The sequence below is a fragment of the Ctenopharyngodon idella genome, chromosome 20 (genome assembly GCF_019924925.1).
Source record: "Ctenopharyngodon idella isolate HZGC_01 chromosome 20, HZGC01, whole genome shotgun sequence".
Lineage (NCBI taxonomy): Eukaryota > Metazoa > Chordata > Actinopteri > Cypriniformes > Xenocyprididae > Ctenopharyngodon > Ctenopharyngodon idella.
In genome coordinates, this window is record NC_067239.1 from 4,413,298 (window position 1) to 4,440,774 (window position 27,477).

The 27,477-nt window shown below is 38.8% G+C and overlaps 1 protein-coding gene across 1 annotated transcript in view; it reads right to left on the reverse strand.

Annotated features, from left to right (window-relative positions):
- dab1a (DAB adaptor protein 1a) overlaps window positions 1-26,907 on the reverse strand; it is a 262,859-nt gene extending 235,952 nt beyond the window's left edge. Inside the window, 1 exon segment of the mRNA XM_051875803.1 lies at window positions 26,889-26,907. The gene's annotated coding sequence lies outside the window, so the exon portion shown is untranslated.
- Window positions 26,908-27,477: the final 570 nt, after the last annotated feature.

The window sequence follows — 27,477 nt, forward strand, 5'->3', positions numbered from 1 at the left end:
AAATTATGAAATTTCCAGCAGAAATTTCAACAATTCCACCTAATATGCTCTCATTAAAACATAAGGAATATTTCATTTTCTCTCTCTCTCTCTTTCCCCATCATCCTAAATAGAATGTCAGTTTTTCTTTTCGTACATCAAAACAGTGGCGGTTCTGATGAGGTTGAGAGGAGTGTATGATCTACAGCGGACATGGGTAATTTGACTTAAGTACAAGAGTTGGCAGCATGTACTATGGAGCTCAGCATTTGCGAGGCATATCTGTACTTGATCAAATCCGGAGGTGCAGGCTGTCTAGCAAGCCGGAGGTTCTCTGAAGACACTATCTCAGCTGATCAGAGAGAAGTGTAAAAATGAGATACAGCACTGGGATTAAAGGCCGGTGTTCTAGGTACAGTGGCACGTTGAAGAAGAATCTCAAAGAACAGCTATTGGAATTTAATAATCCTTGATGTCTGAGGTTTGATGGATCACAACATTTCTTCAAAGTAGAGCAGTCATAAAAATATATATATACACATATAAAAAATTAAAGGAACACTTTTTAATCAGAGAATAGCATCAAGTCAGTTAAACTCCTGGGATATTGGTCTGGTCAGTTAAGTAGCAGAGGGGGTTGTTAATCAGTTTCAGCTGCTTTGGTGTTAATGAAATTAATAACAGGTGCACTAGATGGGCAACAATGAGACGACCCCCAAAACAGGAATGGTTTTACAGGTGGAGGCCACTGACATTTTTTCCCTACTCATCTTTTCTGACTGTTTTTCACTAGTTTTGCATTTGGCTAGGGTCAGTGTCACTACTGGTAGCATGAGGCGATACCTGGACCCTACTGAGGTTGCACAGGCAGTCCAACTCCTCCAGGATGGCACATCAATACGTGTCATTGCCAGAAGGTTTGCAGTGTCTCCCAGCACAGTCTCAAGAGCATAGAGGAGATTCCGGGAGACAGGCAGTTACTCTAGGAGAGCTGGACAGGGCCATAGAAGGTCCTTAACCCATCAGCAGGACCGGTATCTGCTCCTTCGTGCAAGGAGGAACAGGATGAGCACTGCCAGAGCCCTACAAAATGAACTCCAGCAGGCCACTGGTGTGAATGTCTCTGACCAAACAATCATAAACAGACTTCATGAGGGTGGCCTGAGGGCCCGACGTCCTCTAGTGGGCCCTGTGCTCACTGCCCGGCACCATGGAGCTTGATTGGTATTTGCCATTGAACACCAGAATTGGCAGGTTCGCCACTGGTGCCCTGTGCTTTTCACAGATGAGAGCAGGTTCACCCTGAGCACGTGACAGATGTGAAAGGGTCTGGAGAAGCCTTGAAGAACATTATGCTGCCTGTAACATCGTTCAGCATGACCGGTTCGGTGGTGGGTCAGTGATGGTCTGGGGAGGCATATCCATGGAGGGACGCACAGACCTCTACAGGCTAGACAAGGGGTGGGGAACATTGATCCTGAAGGGCCATTGTCCTGCAGAGTTTAGCTCCAACCCTAATTAAACACACTTGAAGCTAATCAAGGTCTTCAGGAATACTAAAAGTTACAGGCAGGTGAGTGTTTTTTTCAGGGTTGGAGCTAAACTTTGCAGGACAATGGCCCTCCAGGATCAACGTTCCCCACCCCTGGGCTAGACAATGGCACCCTGATTGCCATTAGGTATCAGGATGAAATCCTTGGACCCATTGTCAGACCCTACTCTGGTACAGTGGGGCCTGGGTTCCTCCTGGTGCATGACAATGCCCGACCTCATGTGACGAGAGTATGAAGGCAATTCCTGGAGGATGAAGGAATTGATACCATTAAATGGCCCCCACGCTCGCCTGACCTAAATCCAATAGAACACCTCTGGGACATTATGTTTCGGTCCATCCGACGCCACCAGGTTGCACCTCAGACAGTCCAGGAGCTCAGTAATGCCCTGGTTCAGATCTGGGAGGAAATACCCCAGGACACCATCCGTCGTCTCATTAGGAGCATGCCCCGATGGTGTCAGGCATGCATACAAGCATGTGGGGGCCATTTTTTCTTCAAAATGCTTTCCTTTGAGTACCATAGAAGAAAGTAAGTCAAATTTTGACTTTGACCAGTTTGAAGATGGATGGATGGATGGATGGATGGATGGACATTTCCAATTCAATTCAAATTAATATATATAGCATTTTTCATATTAAATATAGTTCCACAACAGCTTTACAGAAAATAGTGTCACACTAGTGCACAAGCTAAAGACCACAGTGGTGATAAAAAAGAAAAAAACAAAACAAAACAAATAAAAAAAAATACTTATATATGTACAATATATTTTCCTTTAAAATATATTTTCCTTTTTTATTTCTCTCTCAAAATTTCTACAATCTTCCTATCACCTCTTTGCAGACCTCAGTTTGAAAAGCCTCCCTTATATCATTAGATGTGGTGAAACCACTCCTACATCATTACCACTGATTGCTAGCTTTTACAGAAGTTTACATGCTTAAAGATCTGTCCACCTTGACAGATGACATCAGAAAGTGGTATTATGTTATGCCTCGAAAGCAAGGAACTATAAATCTAAGTTCTGTTGCTTTGTGACATGCACAGCTTGATGCTTTGGCTTATAATTTCTGTGTAAAAAAAATAACTAGCCAAATTGTCTGAAATGTAAGTTATTCTCTATATGAACTTCTCGTTTAAAGAAGCGTTGTATAACAACAGTATTAAATCACAATCATGCTGTTTATATGGCATCAACATCACCAAAGACCTTTCGCTCTTAATTTTCTTCTTAGTGTGTCAATCTGTCTCTCTCATGATCATCATCTCTCTCTCGTCTCCCTGAAGAGATTCTTCAGAAGGCCTGCAGGTGTGTTACAGGGCCTGTGGACATGAGACTAAGATCTGAGCCAGAGCAAATTCACGGGAGACACTCTGTGGAAGTGAAGACGACTGAATGTAGCTGATGGGACACCGGGACCAGACAGCCCAGCCTCAGGGACACAGGCTAAATTAAACACATCTGATGCACCGTGACGAGAAATGACCTTTTTGTACCGAGAGCTTGAGAGAGGTCATACAAACAGGTCTGATCCAGAGAGTAAGATGGCTGGGGTTTCATAATGATGTAGAGAAAGGGACATTACCTGAGGCAGGAGATGAGGGCAAAACCTGCTGGAATGCATTTACAATAAAACATTTTTTTCCCCAGAAAACCACCATGAGGTGTTAGGTCTACTGGCATCAGGGAGTACATACTGTACTGCATATTAGACCTTGCCATCAAAACTGTAGGGTGGCACGACACGCCAAGTAGGCCATGTTGTTGGATCAGCATCCATTTTGGTACTGAAATAACATTCAACTTTACTTTAACTCTAGCCTTTAGCCCATATATAAAATACATGACTAGAAAAATAGTCTGCAGGTGCATTTGAAATGTTTGAACTAATCATCTTGTAATGAATGTCATTTCAGTTCTACTTTCTGAGTATGAATGATCATATGCATTGAAAAGACAACAATATACAAGCACCGTAAAAGGTTTTGCCACAAACTCAACTGACTGGCTTCTATCCTGTATGATTTCATATGAGTCTCTTCAGACCTTAGAACTGTATATGATTTATGAGTTTCTACAACTTTTGACCTCCTAACTAGAACAACTACACAGCCCAGTCTAAGACAGCTTTCATATTGGGAGATATTTGCATGCATCAGGGAGTCGCTTTCAAAATGCAGGGTATTGAAATCGAGTTTGTATGTGCGCTTACATTTTTCTTTCTCTTTCGCAATTGCGCGTACTCTGTGAACAGGGAGCAGCGTTGCTGAGCACATATTCTACAAGATAAGACATTTGTCAGACGCTTAGGTTCGGCTCGGCTCTGTTGTATATATATAGGTTCCCTCGAGTTTTTCCTATGGGGTTTTATAATGTGGTTTTTAAATTTATGATTAAAAAAAGGTCTGTGATAAACATAAGTTGACAATGCTTGGATGTTTGCTTTTCAACGTAAATTGCACACACCTATACCAAAAACGTGAATTTAGAAGCTGTTGTGTTTATTTTTGAAAACATATGTTTCTAATAAGTAACTAGATAAGAGCCTTTAGGGTTGGTGTGAGTGTGTGCAGTTTACGTTGTAGAACAAAACTTCAAAGTACCGTCAACTTATGTTTACCACAGACTTTATTATAAAATCCCAGAGGAAAATCTCGAGGGAACCACTGGTGAATTAGTCTTCTGGGTTTTGACGTCATCCCTGCACCACTCTATCGTGGTTACATACAAAAATCCCTTACATTTAGTATGCTAATGTGTGCTATAGCTAGATTGTAAACAGTAGTTAAAGACATTTATTAATGTTATTTTTGGGATTTTTTAAAATTGGGCTATACTCAATTCAGGTAGGTTTCTACTACTTACATGGTAATTTTATATTAGTATTAGGTAAAATGCACAAAAGTATATTATTTCCACCACAGAATAAAAATAATTGAAAAGATAATTGCGACTTTTTCATCTCAAAACTGCAACAATATTAAACATTTTATCTCATAGTTCTGAGATATAAACTCGCAATTGGGAGAAATAAAGTCAGAATTGTAAGATATAAACTCGCAATTCTGACAGTTTATATCGCGCAATTCTGCCTTTTTTTTCCTCAATTGTGAGTTATAAAGTCCAATTCATGGAAAAAAAATGTCAGCTCACAATTCTGACATTTTTCTTACAATTGCGAGAAAAAAGGTTGAGATAAAGTCGCAATTATCTTTTTCTTTTTTCTTTTTTTTTTCTTCTTTTATTCTGTGGCGGAATCAAGCTTCCATACAAAAGCCTGCATACAATGTCCTTCGAGAAATAATAAATAAAATAAAAATCTTCAAAAATGTTCATTTAGAGGCCTTTTTTGAAAATATTTTTGCAGATTTTATTTTTTCTTGAAGGGCATTGTGTGCAAGCCTTTTTTTATTTTAATTTCTGAGAATTTTGAGCCATAGCACAAGAGTAATGTGTGAGAGTATCTCTCAATATTTGTTTCTTGAATTTTTATATTAAGAAAACATTTCCAATGTGTAAAAACTGTATTGAATGAGTTCAGCCAAATACCTTTTTCCAATTAAAACCTTAAAGATTCACTCATAAATGGAAATTCTGTCATTTATTCATCCTTTATTCCATCATTCATCATGTATTTACAAAATCAAATGACTTTCTTCTTTAGAACACAAAAGAAGATATTTTGGAACAAAAAATGTCTTTCTCCAATTTTGTCTTTTTTTTTCTTTCCATGGGTCCAAATGTTGTTTTGTGTTTGGAATGGCATAAGGGTGAGTAAATGACAGGGGATTTTAATGTTTGGGTGAACTATTTCTTTAAATTCCTAATCCTTACCATAACCACTAGTCCCAAAATCAATTGATGCATCCACACAGATTACAAACCTATCCCTAACCGTAAGCTAAGCCCTAAAGCTAAGCAGACTGAAATGATAGGTTGATAAGAATGTTGTTAAAGCCCCCAACTATAAAATCTGATTAGCTGATAAGAATGTTGATCAAGGACCAATAAGGATGTTGATCAAGCAGCACGTCTTACTTGGCTAAATCACATTAAACTGTCAGCATGATAAACAAGTATAATGGTGGTCACTGCCATGACAACCACTCTGAAAGCAAACAGGCGGTTATCAACAGGTCTCTGTGACACAAAGGCACATTATAATGTCTCCAGTCTACCCTCTCCCACTCTTCACTACCTTTTTACTTTTACTTGTCATCTCTGACTATCTGCCACTCATTTCTTGCTACAGGAGAAGAATTTCTGAGAGGGATAGAAAGGAGACAGTATTGCAATAGCCGGTTTCTGAAGTAGCACAAACTCTCAGAAGAGAAGAACCGGTGAAAAGAAAAGAGACAGGTGTGTGAATGTCTACTCCCAGTTCACATCTGCATGTCATATTTTCACACCTTCTCTAAACTGTGCTTTGAGGAAAAAAGAAGGCTTTTCACACTATATTGACAAAACTATCATTACCATACACACGCATACTGCTAAGAACTCTTCGAGATTGATTAATTTACTCCAAAAATGTAGCAAAAAATGCAACTTATACATACAATCACTTCAATACATCTACTCTTTTAAGAGCATGATTTTTTTTTAAAGGGGACCTATTATGCAAAATTCACTTTTACATGGTGTTTAAGCATAAATGTGTATCGGCAGTGTGTGTACACAACCACCCTATAGTGGTAAAAAAATTAGTGTCTGCCCATGACTGCTGATTGACTCTGCTGTATTAGCATAGACCCTGCCCTGAGTGAGCTGTACACAGTCCGCCATGTTTATCTCCTCACCAGAGCATTTAACAGCAGCATTCAAGTAAGAAATGTATTCTTATTAAAGCTTCTAAACTTATTAAATCAAGAGCAGTGAGTGCTTTTCTGTTATTCTTTTGTTGTTTGATTCATATTTATGGCATATACAACAGTAGGTAGCAACAGAAATAGAGATGATAATCAAAACCAAACAGATGTTTTCTTAGTTTTTGTCAGAGTATTCAAGGCACGAGTTGTACAGTCTCCACCCTCTTCTGGAAAGCGGGGGTGGGGGGCGGCAGCTCATTTGCATTGGAAGATACATGCATGAAAACAGCATGTTTTTCCTTACACTCAAAATTTGGCATTTACAACATGCTATAATAATGATCTGTGGGGTATTTTGAGCTCAAAACTTCACAGACACATTCTGGGGACACCAGAGACTTATATTACATCTTGTGAAAAGGGGCATAATAGGTCCCTTTAATATTTTTGTGGGCATAAAGCCAAAATTAACTCCCTGCTATACTATAATGAGGGGGGAAAGCCTAACTAAAAGTACACCAAGCTAATTTACTCTTGGAAAAGTACTACACCGCTTGCATGTTTTATGAAGTCTGGAACAGAAGCGGTTGGGGAGAAAGTCTGGGTCTTTCTATTATTGTCCTGCTACCCAGGGAGTGTACAGACCATGTCGCCATGGGAGGAAAACCTGTCAGTCAGAGCAGGTGCTGGTTGAAAGTGTCATTTAGCAGCTTGTCACTGACTATGAAATGTGGATGAGTAGGTGGGCTTGTGTGTTTTGATGAATAGCTCAACAGATTTTGGGTTGATGACACATACTGCCAAAAGGTTGAAAGAAGGTACAGAGACACAGAAATGAGGGATTAGACTAAGGGCGTGATGAAAGAGAGGGAGAAAGAGGGATGGAGAGAGAGCGAGAAAAATGTCTTTGAGACAAGCCTCTCGTCATTATTTTATTCTATTTTAATAAAATTGCTTATTTCAGAACAGCTTTGGCTAATCTTTTATGCTGGTTGACTGATTTGTGCTGGTTATGGATATATGTATGTATGGATGGATGGATGGATGGATGTTGATTTTAATTTCCAGGACATGAATTCTTGATATCAATAATTAAATTTCAACTAGTAAAAATTATAATTCTTGATATCTGTAATTGCATTTTCACTAGTTAAATGTCACCATAGGCTGCCATTCAAATTCAATATCAAGAATTTATTTCTTACTAGTTGAAATTCCAATTTCACATATCAGAAATACAATTCTTACTAGTAAAAATCATAATTTTTGATATCAACAATTATGTGGTTACTAGTGCAAATGTTTGTTCTTGATATCAACAACTGAATTGCTACTAGTAAAAATGTTCATTTTTGCTATCAGTAATTCAATTGTCACTAGTGTTGATATCTGATATCATGAATGTGATTGTTACTAGTAAGAAAGCCATTTTAGATCTTTGAAATTACTCTCCAAATAATTGATATTAACAGAAATACATTTTCAGATATCAGAAATAACAAATGTTACATGCCAAAATACATTTACAGATATCAAGAATTAACATTTCAACTAGTGACAAGTGAGTTCTTGATATCAGGAATTTATATTTTTTACTAGTTGAAATTTAATTCTTGGTATAAAGAACTGGTATTTCTGCAAGTGATAAATTCTGCAAGAATTAACATGGAGCTATCAGAAATAGCACAAACACTCTAGACAAAATCTTGCTACTCACATACTTAGCTCTAACATCATTTCAAGCATAAATGACATGAAAAACTTGTGAATGCCCATTCTGCGTAAATTCTGCTTGGGAATAAACAGGGTGACACGACCCAGTGCACTTATACGGGTGACAAAAAGGAAGTCAGTGTGGTGCCATTGCCAATCCCAAAACCGCAGCTGATCTGAATTTACATTCCAAAAACCCTCGATTAATCACACGCCGGCACCCATATTCTGTGGCGGGAGATAATCAAATGCTAACTATTCATTCTTCACTCCTTGCTGTAGATCAGAGCAAATCAGAGCAAATCTCATTGCTGAACATGAGAGAGACGGAGTGCACAGAAAACTGTGGAAACCAAGAGCGTTTGTTGCGAAGTGACAGTGAGGTGAATTCAGAGGAGTACACACAGGTTACGTTTGAGACTGTCATTAGCGCTCCTATGAGATACAGCCAGGCGTCCATGAAAGTAAAGTGCTATATGGTGGTGGGTACAGGGTCAGCCTTTCACACTGCCGCTTGGAAGAAAGACCGAGCGAGAAAGCCATGCAGAAAGGAGAGCTTTGCCTTCCATCTTGCTAATTCATTTCACCCTTTTATCTATTACACAAATAACCTTTTTACGGTGCGCTAAGCGTTGAAGTCCTGATTAATGGTTTGAAGTCTGGCCCACGTTAGTGAATTTGCCACAGCCAAGTGCCAAGGTAATGGACTTATCAAGGGAAGAGGGGCAGAGGAACGAGAGTTTCTTTCATAATTCATCTGTGCATGGTAAAAGTGTACATTTATTCATATGTGGGCAGACATTTTAATACACACACAGTGTTCGTGCAGGTTCCCTACATTAAAAAAATAAATAATAAAAAATCAGCCGAATACTGTATAGACAGAATGAATCACCATCTAACTGTGTGCTTCCAAGCCAATGTCCAATTTGGAACATAAAAATCTATATTTTTATTTCTATGTAAGCATACTAACTAAGTGCCCATGATGAGCCTGGCACTTTCTGGACAGAGACTAATGGAGACGCTTTGACTGTCAGATGTGCTGGTAAATGCAGAGACATGTTCGAGTCAGTCAGTTTTGATGTGTAAAATTATGTATACTGCATGAAAACACTGTCCTGATTTGGAGAGAGAACGTAACATACTTTTCAACTTCACAAAATGAAATATGAAGCTTATAGTGCTGCTTACAGCAGTAATTGCCCAAGAGAACATCAGGAGAATAAAACTTTCATGAGAGTCATCTTATATAAGTGAAATTCATTAGAGTAGTTCAGTATGAAGTAGTGAGCTGGCAGCTTTGGGGAGATGCACTCACCTAGTTTCTGTAATCTTGGAAGTAATCCAAAGTCAGCGTTTGAGGAAATGTTTACAAAATATTTATGTTCTCAATTTTGTATATTGGATTTTGATGTGGGTCCCTCATCTTCTTGAAGACAGAAGTCAAAACTGATCCCATTTAATACATGTTCCCTTGTTATACACTGTGTTCCAAGTTATTATGCAAATTACATATCAGTAGGATTTCATTAAAGAAAACAATCAGATTTTAGTTTTTAAAGAAAGTGTCTAGATAACTGGTATCAGACAGGTTTGTTGAATGGTTTGCCAGAAAAACCTACTTAAACACTGTGTCTACACCAAACACGAGCGGCGTGAGGCAACAAGACAAAAGCAAATAGAATCCATTATAATCAGTGATGCTGTCTACACCGGATGCGGCGTTACACGACAAATTCCAGACAGTAAACTGATGCCCTGTTATAAGTGTTTGTGCTACTTCTGACACGAAAAGCAAATGGATTCGCAATGTTTGCTTTGTCATATCAAGTGTAGACCGTCTCAAGCTGTTGCGGCATGACAACTGTCACATCTGGTGTAGACACGGTGAAAAACTGTTGTTCCACATTATTAAGAAAGTCACAGTTCTCATGTAATATGAGGAGAAAGGTCGATCTTTCTGAAGATTTAAAGCATTAAATAGTGCAATCGTAAAACTAATCCATATGAATTGAGAGGTTCAGTCCAAATTTTCTGAAGAGACTCGATCGCTTTATATGATGAACAGATTGAATTTAGGCTTTTATTAACATAAAGACCTTCATCACCTCACACATCAGTTGTGGTAAATGAAAGCTCAAACATGTTTGCTTGACATAAGAGAACCAATGAGGTTCATTCTCTTGTTATGCAGCACGTTTGAGATTCTGCAAGAAGCAATGAGGTTCATTCATGTTACGCAGCACGTTTGAGCTTCCTCAAGAACCAGTGGGGTTCATTCTCGTGTGTTACGCAGCATGTTTGAGCTTCCTCAAGAACCAATGAGGTTCATTCTCGTGTTACGCAGTACGTTTGAGCTTCCTCAAGAACCAATGAGGTTCATTCTCGTGTTACGCAGCACGTTTGAGCTTCCTCAAGAACCAATGAGGTTCATTCTCGTGTTACACAGCACGTTTGAGCTTCCTCAAGAACCAATGAGGTTCATTCTCGTGTTACGCAGCACGTTTGAGCTTCCTCAAGAACCAATGAGGTTCATTCTCGTGTTACGCAGCACATTTGAGCTTCCTCAAGAACCAATGAGGTTCATTCTCGTGCTATGCAGCACATTTGAGCCTCAGCAAGTGGTTTGTTCTCGCGCGTCAGGCAGATTCAGCATTAAATCTGTTCATCATATAGTGATCGAGTCTCTTCAGAAAGTTTGGACTCAACCAATTAATTCATATGGATTAGTTTTACGATCTCTATATGAACTTTTTGAAGCATCAAAGTGGTAGTTGCATAGCTGTCTATGGAGGGACAGAAAGCTATCAGATTTCATCAAAAAGATCTTCTTTTGTGTTCTGAAGATGAACGAAAGTCTTACGCATTTGGAAAGACATGAGGGTGAGTAATGAATGACAGAAATGTCATTTTTTTGGGTGAACTATCCCTTTAAGTTGCTGGAGTCTCTGGAGTCCCATGAAACTCTCAATGCAGGCAGTTGTGTATAAAGCTACATTTCAGCCACCCTAACCAAAGCTCACAAAGAGAAACATTTACGGTGGGTGTAGAAATATATTTTCAAACAGTTTTATTGCTGTGGTGTTTTTTGCAGCACGGGATAGTGTGTTGTCCTGCAGGAAAATCGTTTTACTTCAGAAGGCACAATTCTTCTTTTTATACCAGCAGAAAATGGTCAGTTATAAACTCGACATATCTTGCCGGGGATCTTCCATCTCACTTCCCAATATTACAGTCCAAATCATCACCTGCCACCTCCTTGCTGATGTCTTGTTGGAACAAAGTGGCCATTCACCAACCATCCAGAAATCCATCCATCTGGACCATCCACTCTAGCACGGCATTCGTCAGTGAATAAAACTATTTAAAAATGAGTCTTCATGTATTTCTACACCCACTGTTTAAAAAAAGCTTTAGGTTTGGTTAGGATGGCTGAAATGCAGCTTTATCCACAACTACCAGCCTGCATGGAGAGATTCTTGATACTCCAGCAGCTTCAAATACTTGTTTGCTGCCCAACAGTAGCTTTATTATAGCTGCCTCTTTACTACAATTAATTTTTTTGACAGAAACTTTTCTTAATAAGCCTTTATCTGAGTTCTTCTGTGCTCTAAATTCACTCATAAATCTTTTAAGAGTTTGATAATCTCTATTCAGTTTTAGCAAAATATTAGTTGTTTTCTCGCCTTTTGCAAGACATTGCACTATTTCATGCTTTTCATCTTCAGAAAGATCAATATTTCAACCCATTGCATGAGAACTGTGACTTGCTTATTAATGTAGAATGATTTTTTTAAGTATGTTTTCTATTTACCTAAGAAGACCTGGCAAACTATTTAACAAACCTGTCTCAGACTGCTATACTTTCTTTGGAAAGCTAAAATCTAAATATTTTACCGAAATCCTACTGATATGTCACTTGCATAATAATTTGGGGCACAGTGTATAATCAAAGGCTTCTGAAGCCACATGGCAGCTTTGTGTGAGGAACAGACCTAAAGACATTATTCATTAATAATCTTCCCCTCCAATGAGCTGTTAACTTCTTCAGACTGAATCACTGAGTCAGCAAAAATAACAGCATCCAGGTTTGGAATGATATGAGGGACAGTAAAATGACAGAATTTTATTTTAATTAATTTATTTAAAAATTAATACTTTTAGCATCAAAAGTGACAGTAAAGACATTAACAATGCTACAAAAAATCTATTTCAAACAGGTGAGGATATTTGAACTTTTCATTCAGCAAAGAATTCTGAAAAAAATGCAACACGCTTCACAAAAATATTAAGCAGCACAATTGTTTTCAACATTGATTCAACGATATCCTACTTCTCACTTTTGAAGTCGAGATTACGAGCTCGTCACATTCAAGTACTTTGTTGTCGGAATCAACGGGAATCATGGAGAACACCAGGTTTATTCTTGCCTATTTATTGGGAAAATCGTATTAAAGCCAAAATTATATTTAGCATCCTATTCATTGACATCCATATAAACATTAACCACACTATCTAGATCGATTCTGGAATTTCGTTCAAATCCAGGCTATTTTCGCTGTATAAAATGTACACTTTACTGTGGTGGCTACAAGGTGATGTAGCTGTTGTGGAAAAAAAACTAAATTTTTAAGTACAATCAACTTGGATGTTTAAGTCATTTCAACTTAAATTGCATTAAACTGACTTAAAATGAGTTGAATCTTGTAAAACGAAAAAAGTTGAAAATTGCATAACTTATTTGGATGAGTTAAAGCATTGTAAAAACACACGTTGTCATAACTTATTGATCATATAATTTTTTACAGTGTAATAAAAAATACCAGTGACATCAGCAATTGTTCTCCCCTCCGCCATGTTTAAAGTTTATGGCCCACCCAACTCAAGAACTTGGGTATCAAAATTATCCCCAAAACTTCCCAGTGGTAAATACGACTTGAGAGGGCGTTCATGTCCAGTTTATAACTAGGAAACTCGGATTACGATAATTCCGATAACTTGTGAAGGCAGCATAATGTTTACTTAGCACCAAATCAGCATCATGAGACACTGAAGAGTGGAGTAATGTCTGCTGAAAATTCAGCTTTGCCATCACATGCTTGAATATATTAATTTATTAAAATATTAAAATATAAAACAGTTATTTTAAATGAACAAATCCATGCAGGCTTGCTGAATAAAAGAAACTTCTTCCAAAAACATTTAAAAAAGACCCCAAACTTTTGAACGGGAGTGCATACTGTATATCTTTTTGTAACATTTTGGAAGTTTGAGGCTTGTCTGGCTGATCCTCAGACAGCTGAGACAGGACACTGACACACTGACAGAGATACGTTCACAGAGCACACGCTGCCACAACAGAGACTCTCAGAGATGTCGAAACTACCTCAGTTTCGTTTACAAGACAGAAAGAGAGAGAAAAACACCCAGAATCTGTAAAAACAGGGTCTCTTATCCATTCCTCCCGTTGACAACTTCAGAAACATCTTTTCCTCACAGTCACTCATCTTTGTTATGACTCTTTGTAATGCTCTGGTTTAGTGCCACTTTAGCTGTGGAGGCTGTTTCTTTATGTCAATCTCTCTCTTTCCTCTTCTCAGTCTTTTTTTTTTTCCGTTTGCTCTCTCCTCTTTTCCTAGCTGGTGACAAGCCGTGAAGAGGTTACAGAAGACTCGAGGGAAATGTGCGCACGGAACAACACGCCAAAAGCAATCCGCCGGCTGGACTCTCCCTCGCTCTCTCGTTCTCGGATACAGTCTGTCTCTCTTTTCATCCTCGTGATCTGGCCCGGAGACAGACATATGCTTCAGAACTGCTCAGAACTATTTGAGCTAGTACTTTTTGTCAGGGTATGTGTGTTGGATTTTGGAGACGCTTAACTTCTGTCACTTGCTATTATGTCCTGCTGTTCGTTTGGGGAGAGAGACACGGCGAGGGCTGAGTGATTCGCTCTCCCCGCATCGATTTCCTTTTCCTGTCTGAGATCTGTGAAGCAGCTAAGTGGTGTGGGTTTGCGAATGTGTGTATGAGTTTCACCGTATTTTAAAAATACAATTTTGCATGGTGAGTTAGAAAAATCGATTAATATGAGAAATATTAATCTACTTCTTTGGAACCATAACACTGAAAACTTCAATGTTAACTAAAAGATGAAGTGTGTAATTTTTCACTCTTTCTCTTATCCCATGCAGACTGTGAATAAGCTAAAATTTTTCAGTTGACATACACATTGTGGCATTATTAAGCATTATACTTTACAGTGCAAGTCGTCCTGCACTATTTGTGTTACGGACATGATTGATACCTCAAATCATGCAGCTTTTTGAGGAGAGGTGTGCTATTACTTTTCTATGCAATCAGACCCTGCAGGTGGGCTCAAATCAGGCAGTAAGCAACCACTTAGCAACCATCCAGAACACCATAGCAACCAAATAGCAAAACCCTAGCAACTTCATAGCAAGTGCTTATTAACACTGTATATATATAGTGGTTCACTCATATTACTATGAATGAGAGACAGTGGAATGTGCAATATGGTGGATTAAGTCCGCCTTCTATTTAGAACATCCAGTTAAGACACTGGTAAAGTCATAGCATCACTGCAGCTGCCATTAAAAGCTCCAGTTCCCATTAGAAACAATGTCTTGACATGCTTAGGCCGTGCATATGGACATTGACTGGGTCAACCTGAAATCTTCTTTAAATACTATTTGAGCAGGAGAGTTCATTTCAGATTTAGTTCCTGATTTGAAATATGTAAATGTGTGTTTGGTAGGCAGTTTTTGATATTTCGGTATTTCCCCATTTAAGTAGATAGGAGTTGGTTTTGCATGCCTGGAATAGCCGCTTGGAGGTGTTGCAAGTATGTCTGCAGTGTGAACTGAATTTGTCAACACTCAGAACCCCTTAGCAACTGTGTCCTAGCCATTTCCTGGGACATATTAGCAACTGCATAGCAAGTGCTTATCTTCACTTCAAATCCCTCCGCAGCTGCATAGCAACACCCTAGCCATCACCCAGAACACCCTAGCAACAAACCAGCAAGCACTTATTACTCAGAACCCCTTAGCAACTGCATAGAAATACCCTAGAACATCCTAACAACAGGCCAGCAAGCACTCCCTTAGCAACAGCATAGCAACACCATAGCCACCATCAAGAACACCCTAGCAACAGGCCAACAAGCACTTATTACCCAGAACCCCTTAGCAACTGCATAGCAACACCCTAGCCACCACGCAGAACACCCAGCAACAGGCCAGCAAGCACATATTACTCAGAATCCTTTAGCAACTGCATAGCAACACCCTAGCCAATACCTATAACATTCCTGCAACAGGCCAGCAAACACTTATTACTCAAAATCCCCTTTAGCAACTGCATAGCAACACCCTAGCCACCACCCAGAATATCCTAGCAACAGACCAGCAAGCACATATTACTCAGAACCCCTTAGCAAACTGCATAGCAACACCCTAGCCACCACCAAGAACACCCTAGCAACAGGCCAGCAAGCACTTATTACCCAGAACCCCTTAGCAATGCATAGCAACACCCAAGCCACCACCCAGAACATCCTAGTAACAGGCCAACAAGCACTTATTACTCAGAACCCCTTAGCAAACTGCATAGCAACACCCTAGCCACCACCAAGAACACCCTAGCAACAGGCCAGCAGGCATTTATTACTCAGAACCCCTTAGAAACTGCATAGCAACACCCTAACCACCACATAGTACATCCAAACAACAGGCCAACAAGCACATATTACTCAGAATTCCTTAGCAACTGCATAGAAACACCCTAGCCACCACCCAGAACCATGATGGTACCATAACGGTTCGGGGCGAATACATGTACCGTTACACCCCTGCATAGCAACACCCTAGCCACCACCTAAAACATCCTAGCAACAGCCAGTAAGCACTTATTACTCAGAATCCCGTAGCAACAGCATAGCAACACCCTAGCCACCACATAGTACATCCTAACAACAGGCCAAGAAGCACATATTACTCAGAATCCCTTAGCAACTGCATAGAAACACTATGCAGTTGCACTTATAATTCAGAACCCCTTAGCAACTGCATAGCAACATCCTAGCCTCTACTCAGAACACCTTAGCAACTATAGCAAGTGCTTAACGTTACTCAGAACCCATCAGCATCTACAAAGCAATGCCCTAGCCACCACCCATAGCCACATTTCCCCATTTAAGTAGATGGGAGTTGGTTTTGCATGTCTGGAATATTAAAACAATGGATGAGTCAATTTTGCTGTATCAGGCTGGTTGTGATTCTCAACAAACAGATCAATGTTTTGATAGCACCACAGAGACACAGTGTTTACACTTCTGAAAAATCAACCTGCAGATGGTTTACAGAAAACTGTCTGCATATTTACTACTACATATTTAGCTGGGATATGAGAATCGATGTTAACATCACAAAAAATACTCAATTATTCTTTACACAAGATTGTCTCTTCTATTGAGGGTAAGTATCAATAATCACAGATCATTGAAACTGATGGTGGAGCATAGTTTCTCTGTGTGCCATTCACACCATACAAGGCTGTCAATGTTATTGATACCTACTTTTGATTAAGCCTAGAAACAAACAAATTAGCAGTCTGGAGCTGCCTCTCTCTCTCTCTCTCTCTATTTCTCGGATGCTTTTGGAGTGAGAGAAACTCAGCGGTGATCCATCAGGCTTATTGAGGTCCACTGTGGAATGAGCTACAGACCTTAGACAGATTAACTGCCATTTCATTCAGAATCCTCAGAGGTGACTTTAAACTCCTCAGCTGAAACATGACAACTGAGCCAGAAGGGAGCTACAGATTAATTTTTTTAATGTTTATTTTATTTTTGTGGTTTGGTTTTAGTTTTAGTTAATGATAATATCCCTGATTGGTAGATAGGGTTGGGTAATGGTATCAGAGCTTAGCAAAGTTAGATTGGAATCTGTATCTTCCATACGACATCTCACATGTTAAGTGAAATATCAACCAATCATCCAATCAACCAATCAGATTTGAGGCGAGTTTACAGTTTATGTCAAGTTTAGGCTTACAACCATGGTTAGGTGCTTCTACATCAGTGTTATTCACCTATCAATTCCCTCTGATTTTAGGGATAAGTTATGGGTAGGGTTAGGTTTAGGGGTAGGGATAGGATTAGGACCAAATTTTTGGACAGAAATGATGTTCCAGGATCAACAAAATATGTCTTACTTGGCAAAATCACGGTGACCGTCTGGTAATAGCCATGCTGGGCTTTACTCATCTCTTGATGAGCTTGTAATTATATGTGAGCTCAACAGTCCCATCACATTGTTTGAAAAGGTCAGTATGGTTTGTGTTGATTAATAAGGCCAGACAGCATAGCCACTCAATAGCTGATTAGACTTTGTGATCCTGCTGGTTTGATTCCTGTATTTTATTGTGATGAGAAGCATGACGCACAAGGGGGCAAGTCGCTGTGTCTTTGTCAATGGGAGAAGATTCCCACTCCAGATGTGAAATTGCCTTTTTCAAGCGGGCATGGCGGCCCATCAGCTTGAAGCACCTCTGACAGAAACACAATAACATTCTTGGAGAGTCTGTGCCAGTGGAATAGAAATCAGCCCAGCAGAGGCAGTTGGTGTAAGCATGGCTGCAAAAATGATTTGTCTTTTTCTCCTCTCTCCGTCTCTTTGTCCCTTCTCCGTGATCAATTGTATTGGACTCCAGTGAGTGCCAGAGACACCATAGGATAGACGGATCAATCCATCGGTCTGTCTGATCTCTCTCTCGCTCTCTCACACTTTTTTTTTTTGAAGCATCTCTTTAATCACTTACACATTTGTGTTTTGAAGTCTCCTCGGTCCATTATTAGAACAAGATGTGACAAGGTTTTTTCCATGAGTGTGACAGAGAGAAAAAGCAGTTGATGATCTCCATGATGCAGGTGATCTTTCAGTGCCACTCAAACCTTCATATATCAATCAATCACACGTTCACACAAATGCTTTTCTATATCAATGTCGGACTTGTCGGGTCTTGTGCATCAAACAACTGCACTGTCAGTGGAAATGCCTCATGAATAAAATATGAGTGTGGTGTGTGGTCAGGGTATGTGTCGCTACATACTGAAAGACTCCTGTTCACTGGGTCACCACAGAGCTATAGGCACATATGAGCTCATTCAGGGTAGGTGAGTTTGGATCTGCTCAAAATTCTTATACATTGACAACAAAGCTAGATAGACAGGCAGATGGATGGATGGATGGATGGACGGATGGATGGATGGATGGATGGATGGATGGATGGATGGATGGATGGATGGATGGAAATTGTAATATGATGGATGGATGGATGGATGGATGGATGGACGGATGGATGGAAATTGTAATATGATGGATGGATGGATGGATGGATGGATGGAAGAAAAATAGTAATTGGATGGATGGAAATAGTGATAGAATGGATGGATAGAAATATTGATATGATGGATGGATGGAAATAGTGATGATGGATGGATAGAAATAGTGATATGATGGATGGATGGATGGATGGAAATAGTGATAGAATGGATGGATGGATATAGTGATATGATGGATGGATGGAAATAGTGATGATGGATGGATAGAAATAGTGATATGATGGATGGATGATGGATGGATGGATGGATGGATGGAAATAGTGATAGGATGGAGGCATGGATGGATGGATGTAAATAGTGATATGATGGATGGATAAAAATAGTGACGATGGATGGATGGATGGATGGATGGATGGACGGATGGATGGAAATAGTGATAGGATGGAGGCATGGATGGATGGATGGAAATAGTGATATAATGGATGGATGGATGGATGGATAAAAATAGTGACATGATGGATAGAAATATTGGATAGATGGATGGATGGATGAAAATAGTGATGGATGGATGGATGGATGGATGGATAGATGGATGGATGGATAGATGGATGTAAATAGTGATAGAATGGATGGATGGATGGATGGATATAGTGATATGATGGATGGATGGAATAGTGATGGATGATGGATGGATGGATGGATGGATATAGTGATATGATGGATGGATGGAATAGTGATGGATGATGGATGGATGGATGGATGGATGGATGGATTTAAATAGTGATATGATGGATGGATGGATGGATGGATGGAAATAGTGATATGATGGATGCATGGATAGATGGATGGATGGATTAATGGATGGAAATAGTGATAGAATGGATGGATGGATGGATGGATGGATGGATAGAAATAGTGACATGATGGATGCATGGATAGATGGATGGATGGATTAATGGATGGAACTAGTGATAGAATGGATGGATGGAGATAGTGATATGATGGATGGATGGATCTGATTTAAATATGAGGTCAAAGACTTAAGATTGAACTGTTCTAAACACTGAATCCAGAAACCAGAATTTCTTTGGCCAATTTCATGGCCACCTCAGGATCCTGCTGTAGTCAGTTGTAGTCAGGGTGTATATCAGGTCCCGAGGCAAAAAAAAAAAAAAAAACTCACAAGGTACATAATCAAACAGACAGAGGAAGCACAGCAGTGATTTTAATGTCTGAAAGAGTGCAGTCTCATTCTGTTACAGTTGCTGCTGTATCTCTGTCTCTCTCGTGAGTGTATAGTGTGGCAGAAGGGGAGACCCTAGAGGAAGTTGTCAGGTTGGCGTCTGTTTTGATTCAGAGCTGTTGACAGCACTGAGTGACAGAGACTCCACAGAAACACAACACAACTCTCACAACATCAATTATTCACACAGACACCCACCTACCCATCCAACCACCCACACACACACACACACACACACACACACAGATACACACTCTCTAGCGCTGGCATCACACAGCATTGCTCTCTCTCACTCTCTCTAACCTGGTCTTGTATCTTGCCAGTCCTGATCAGTTACAAAACAATAGCAGAAGACTTTTTGCTGTGGGCAGGTGGAGTATGACAATGCACTGTACTGTCTCAACGCATTTACAGTGTCTATGTGAGGCTGGATAAGAATAGACTGCGTGTGCGTGTATGTGCGTGCAGTGCGAGCGTGGCATGTAGCTGCAGGCTGTGCTTCAGGCAAGTTCTGTGTTTTAGCGCAAGTGTCACTATTAAACTCCAAGCTGCCTGTCACACACACATACACACATTACACTCACACACACAGTGTCCCGGAGTCTCGTACCCCTCGCAGAAATGACCTGCCTGAGACGAGCTAACAAATCACAGTTTTGTCTCAAGTCAGGAGTGCTCTCTGAGCCCAGTTTGCCGTCTCTGAGCACAATACTGCAGTGTTATGCGAGTACAAATCCCTGCAGCAAACTCAGGGAGAGGGAGTGGGTGTATCCATAGGGCAAAGGTACACAGTTTCATGGGTGGTACATACAGTTTTTCTAAGATACCCAAGATCCTGCTCTAGACATGCACAAAGACACTTAACCCAAATGCTTAAAGATGACTTAATTATATTTAAAGCCCCCTTTGTGGTAAAGCCCAGAGGGTTTTACATTAGCTTGTATTTCCCATAGGTTTTCATGTAGCAAATCATAAGCCAGACTCTTCTTTATGAATAGATTGATAGGTTTGTGTATCATAATCCTGTCTTTCATCAAAGGATAGCCTCAAATGCATCTACAGATATCTACTGACCTAACTTCACTCTTATAATGTGGAACTCTGTCCTCTATGGCATGACATTGAACTGAAAGTGCATAAAGCCTATTAGTAGTGGTGTAACGGTACAGAAAAATGAAGGTTCGGTACTTACCTCGGTTTGGTATGGGTTCGGTACAGCGAGGGGGTTAGGCGACAATGCATTGGAGTGCGGATCGCCTGTAACTGACTGTATACATCGTCTGACTGTATGCACAGAACCACGATAGTTCGGGATGAAAACATGTACTTACATCTCTACCTACCAGCAATGTTCAGGAAAGTTACTTTCAAAAGTAATGCATTACAATATTGTGTTACTCCCTAAAAAAGTAACTAATTTTTATGAAAAGTAATGTTACATTACTTTTGTGTTACTTTTTCTCACCCGGGCTGGGCTTGCTTGTTTGTTTTTTAAATAACAACAAAAAAGTTCTATTTTTGGCAAATGTTAAGGCCATTTCACACCAAGAGTCAGCCTCAGGCTGAAGGAAATGTAAATTTACACCTGTACAGTAGAGGCCGCAGCTCAAACAAACCTTCAAGCTGTGCTGCCATTCTGGATTGAAGAAGAATAGGATACAGATGGAAGGTCAACACTCTTATTTCTAAATTTAATCTAAAGTCATTTTTGTCATTTTGAATTAGATAATTGAAGGTCAGCAGCAAAGACATTGGTTAATAAAGTTAGATTAAATACATAAAGTATGTTTGTGTAATTTAATATATTTAATTATTACAGGTTTGCATACAATTTTGAGATTACAAGATTTTACTGTTTTTATTCATCTTGAGGAATACTGAATGTTTTTGTGCAAGTGAGATGAGTAAATACATGTTCACATTTAGTCTAGAACTACAATAACCATCTGCACACAAAAACACCTCTGCACTTTATTTCTCTCAACATGGGGACAGGAGAGCTGTCAGTCAATAAATGTGAAAAAAGTAACTTGCTTTACATACTTGAAAAAGTAAATTAGATATTTTGTTGTAAATTGAAAAGTAAGTTACTTTACTAGTTACTTGAAAAAAGTAATCTGATTACGTAACTCAAGTTACTTGTAATGTGTAACCCCCAACACTGCCTACCAGCAATCCCTAAACCCCCCAAAAATATCATACAAATCCAAACACGCTTCCTCTCCAAACATCCCTCCCTCTTTGAAGTCGTGCCTACCCCAAGACATTACAATCTCTCCTAGAGTAGAAGACCCAAAAAAGGGAATTTAGACTAGAACGAGACAAAGCCATCCTCGTCTTTCTAAATGATAATGAGTAGAGGAAACACACTCTTCCTGCCACCGTCTGACCGTGGCTTATTCTTTTATCAAAGTCTCTTTTTATGCTACTTATTCTTTTCTCATTTAATTAAATCAAAATGAGCATGAAGAGAACCTCAGAGAGTGAGGAATTTCGCTTTCTAGACATGCTTCAAACATTCGGCTGAAATGGCCGATTTCTAACCAAGACAATGAGGTGGATGGGGGAGCATTTTTGGTTTGGAGACTCATATTTAATGAGGCTGGGGGATATGACAATGGTTTGTGTGTTCATTTAGTGTGGTTAGCAGAATAGAGAGTTTGTGGGGGTGGGAACGAGGTTTGAAAATGAGCCATGCCTGTTTAGCAAACATAATTTGCATAGGACTAATACGAACTGAGTTGTGAGTCACAGTAATTTTCATATATTTGCATACAATTAATGCCTTGCCCCATCTCTGCAATAATTGTTTCTGATGCAAGAAAAGGTAAACAAACACAGAATAAGTGGATGTAAACAATAGTAAGCACACACAGCAGATGCGTGTACACATGACAGACAGACATGAACCAGCGGGGGTGTTAAAGCACCAGCAAGGTAAGCAACAGTGTGAACTTTTATTCGAATTTCAATGCATGCCTTTCATTCAACTACACTCTGAAGCTCTGTTCCCAAATGTTGTTAGCTGCCTAGCTAAGCAAGCTATTGAGGCATCATACAGTAGGTGTGAAGCCCATTTCAATCAGTTGCCAGATAAATTATTCCTTGTTTTGGCCAAAATTGCAGGTGTCATCCCATATATTCAAAATAGGCTCATTGGAAAAACGTGTCTCTATGTACATTGTTGCAAAACTATACTGTACACTTCACTGTAGTTTCCATTTGAAATGCACACTAGTGGCAATAAAACACCAACAATTTTATTCCTTTTCACACAGATTATGACAGGAGCAGATTATCAATTAATAAAACTTATATTTTCATATTGTTTCTTGCAAAAAACTTTATGACATTAAAACACTTTTACCATAGTGCATGATTAGTAAACTAAAACATTTTTATGTTTGCATCACATAACCAGCACCATATGTTTAGCTTTCTGATGCAGTAAACTTGCTCAGTAGCTCACCTGGTACAGCATTGCACATGCGATACGGGGCACATGGAGTCCTTGAAAAACAAGTCACGATAAAAGTGACTTGTAGAAGCAAACTAAAATAGCATGGTTGCTCCAAAATTGCATTTTTGTCTCAAATCTTAACACTATCTGTTGGGTTTAGGGTAGGGGTTTTTTGTAAGTGGTACGTTATTTTCAAACGCTATGGGGCATTAACCTTTTAGCGCTACCCACCAGACATTTCATTTCCGAACTGCCACGATACGTGAAACATCCAACACAATAAAACATGTTAATTGATTCACATGCCAGGTTTACGTCCATTTGTTTTTGATAAAACTGAATGCAATTTAAATACTCACTAGAAAACTCACTTTGAAAGTGTCTCGAAATGTGCAAGAAACAACATAATATAATTTTGCAGAAATGCCGGCACAGGCACTTTTTCTTTCTTTCTTTTTTTCTTTTCTTTTTTTCATTTGCAACTGTACAATATGAGGGGAAAAAACAAGGAGAGACAAAAAATAATAATAATAAATACATGCACTGTAAAAAAAAAAAAAAAATGTTGGTTTAACTTAAAAAAAGTAAGTTATCTGGTTGCCTTAAAATTTTGAGTTCATTGAAATTAAAAAAATTGAGTTAATACAATAAAGGCGATTGGTTTAATAAACAGAAACTAAAAATACTTTGTTATCTGAACAACATTAATTATCTAAATTGATTTGAAAAAATATTTTGATAAAGCATGAAAATCATTTATTTATTTATTTTTTTACAGTGTGACGCCAGTTACTAAATGTAGTCTCCAATCTAGACTTAAAAAAAGCCTAAGATATAAAGTCACGCCTTGAATACTACTATATAACACGTATCTAAATTCTACATACATAAAGTATTAATACATAATATAATTAAAGTGATAAAAGAAAAAATAGTTTTTTTGTCTGAGTTACATATCTCCCTTGCAGATAAGGAAATCCCAGAAATCATTGTACCAAGCTGAATTTTTGTGTGAAAATGTAGATTATAAATATATTATATTCAGTGCTGAAAAGTACTAGAGAATAGTTCTAATATAAAAATATAAAGATTAGTACATATTTGTGAGTGATTTGTATTTTCACTGAGTACCAAGTCATCAGCGTAGCAAAATACTAAACTCAAACTGCAATGTTATTTGAGGCTCATGTACGGTTCTATTTTTGTGGCACATATTCGAGAACAATCACACATGAAGTTCCATTTATTCAGCCTAAGAGAGTAGATGCTTACGTACACAGTCACAGAAGACAACAAAGCAGCACACTAGAGATTGGAAAAAAGCCTTACACTGCGTCTGAAATCACATACTATTAGAGTATGTACTGCATTTGTGCAACATTCTTCTCGCCATTTTATGAATACTGTGTATTTGAAAATACTGCTCATTCAAAATACTGAATTTCATGTACTACAGTTTGTTCTGTACTAGACTACATACTACTGAAATGAATGCAAACAGACAGATTTCTCCATTTATTATAGACCTCCTTGGTTCTACCATTGCAGTTTTAACCTGCAACTGCCAAATTATCCAATTATGACGTAGAATTGAAAGAACCATGAAGGAACTGTATCATTTGGTCTCAAAATGGCCAGAGACATGCACATCATATGTTGCCTAAGCATTTCATCCTGCAGATCAATTAGAGCTGGAGTGCAGAGAAAAAACTCAAATCCATCTTTCTTCTTCAGCACAGTGGACATTGATCTGGAGCGGCCCACTGATTTTCACCAAAATGAGGAAAAAAATATGGATTGATCCAGTGTGCTCTTAATTGGGGCCTCAGTGAAAGTGGAAGCATTGATTGCAGCACAGTTCAGATAGAGAAAGAGCGAGTTTGAGTTTAAGTTTTATTTGTTATAGGAAGTTTGGACAGCAAAATCCCAGAGATTCACATTATTTCTCTTCTCTTTTATCTATACATCTGTCTATATGGTACAGCCAATCATTATCTCTCTGTGTGGATTGGTCCCAGTGCTCCCTGTTGTCCTAGACACATACACAGGAGCCAATTATTGAGGGACATGACAACCTAATCCTCTTTGATGGTCGACATTGTTAAAGGTTAGTTCATAAATACAGTATAATTGAATCTGCTATTTGTGTTAGGAGTGATGACAATGAGGATGACTTTAAGATGCAATAACAGCTGAAGTATTTTCAAGAAAATGAACAGGATTAGTTGCTTGCATTACCATAGAAATCAGCTCTATTCTCTTCCATGAACATGTAATGTAGAGTAATACTCCTCGCCGGCTCTTGGGGGTTCCATCTGCATTATGGAATGCCTCATTAATCATGCATGCTACCTCGTTTGCATATTCAAATCTATACAGCAAAAATTCCACCGTGAAATGGGCATGGAGAACCCATTTGATATCACAGGTGAACCAGACCTCACATATTCAGTAATTTGCGTGGGGTGTAGCTGTGTATGTGTGTGTGTCATGTACATATTAGAGAACCTAGTAGCCACCAAGAAATCCACAGCCACGCCTTAGAAACAACACAAAAAAGCAACACATATACACACCTTAGCAACTGCATAGCAACAACCACCCAGGGGTGAATTTCCCAAAAGCATTGTTAGCAAAATATGGTTGCAAATTCCATCGTTATTAGCATAGTTCCAAAAGACGTGTTTCCCGAAATGATATATTCCAACGAACACTCACAAACAGCATCACAAAGTTGTGTGGTTGGAATGGCAGCTTTCGAGCTGAGGTTAGAAGCATAGTTTCTTGTTAGCATGCCATGTGGACTTAATAAATCCTTATCTTGAGCAAAATAAGCAAGCTTTTAGTTTGTCAAGAGATTTAAAGTGCCGTTTTTGAGTGAGTACTACTGTAGGGATGCTAACGATTATTCGTTAATAATTTAATTCTTAAATACTTGGTATAGTTTGTTCTCTAACTGAAACAAATATGTTTTTTTGTGTTCTGCTAGTTGAGACCTTTCAATGATATATGACAAGTCTATGTGCTATAAATCAGGGCTGCACAATTTATCGCAATTGTATCGCACACGATTTGGCGATTTAAACATGACTAATAAACACACGACTGCCTTATTCTGTGTAAGAAGCCACATCATCACACAGAAGGATGTCTTTTGATGGACAAGATGTTAACAAATGCTTCTCATGTTTGGAAAGATGTTTGACGTGTGTTGTTTTTCCAAACATACATTATAAGCGATTCAAACTCGCAGTGCTTTCAGATGGATTAGCATTTGGAGCCATAGTTCATTGACAAGCCGTGCATTAAAAAAAAAAAAAAAAAAAAAAAAAAAAGCGCAGCTTTGCGATTTCATAATCGCACTAAACCAAATCGTTCAACCGCGATTTCAATGTTAATTGTGCAGCCCTACTATAAATGATTTTACAGATCACATTTTCATGTAAAGCAGTTATTTTTAATGCTATGTAAATAGAGCACTTCTAATATGTAATATGTATTTAAAAGGACTTGTTAAGTGATGGTCAGATTCCTGATATTCACTGTAAAGGCAAGCTTAAGCTTTAAAACGGAACTACGCAAGTAGTTAAGTAACGTGATAACTTAATAGCGCCTCCCCTTAGTAACGTCAAAAAAATATAAATAAATGGGAAAGTGCAAGTAACTTGCATTACTTGCATTAAAGTAACTTTAAATTTAATAGTAATGTGTTACTTTACTAGTTACTTGATAAAAGTAATCTGATTACATAACTCAAGTTACCTGTAATGCGTTACCCCAAACACTGCTGGTTAAGCAGTGAGTTATGTTGTTGTATGGGAAACTCGCAGAGAACCAGGGAACAGAATGAGTGCACCAAACATTACATCCATGTAGGACAAGACTCAACAAGGAACACAAGAAACACTGGGGTTTAAATACACAAGGGGTAATTGGCAAACAAGACACACCTGGGAACAATCAAAGAACTAATCAACAAGAAAAACTACAAAGGACCACAAAACATGGCACAGAACAGGAAATGACATAAAAGTTCACACAAGACCAGAGGAACAAGTCAAGTCACCTTTATTTATATAGTGCTTTTTACAATGCAAATTGTGTCAAAGCAGCTTTACAGTGATAACTGGTAAATAATTTTGGCTGCACAGCATGGTGTCATTGACCAGCTTAAATAAATTCAGTATTGATTCAATTAATCTATATACCAGCACTGGAGAAAACAGTAATGTCATCGTCCAGCTTAGTTCAGTTCGCATACAATGGTGCCAATGCAGGCAGATCAAAAACATTTTTGAATATCAAGTGTCCCCAACTAAGCAAGCCAGAGGCAACAGCGGCAAGGAACCCA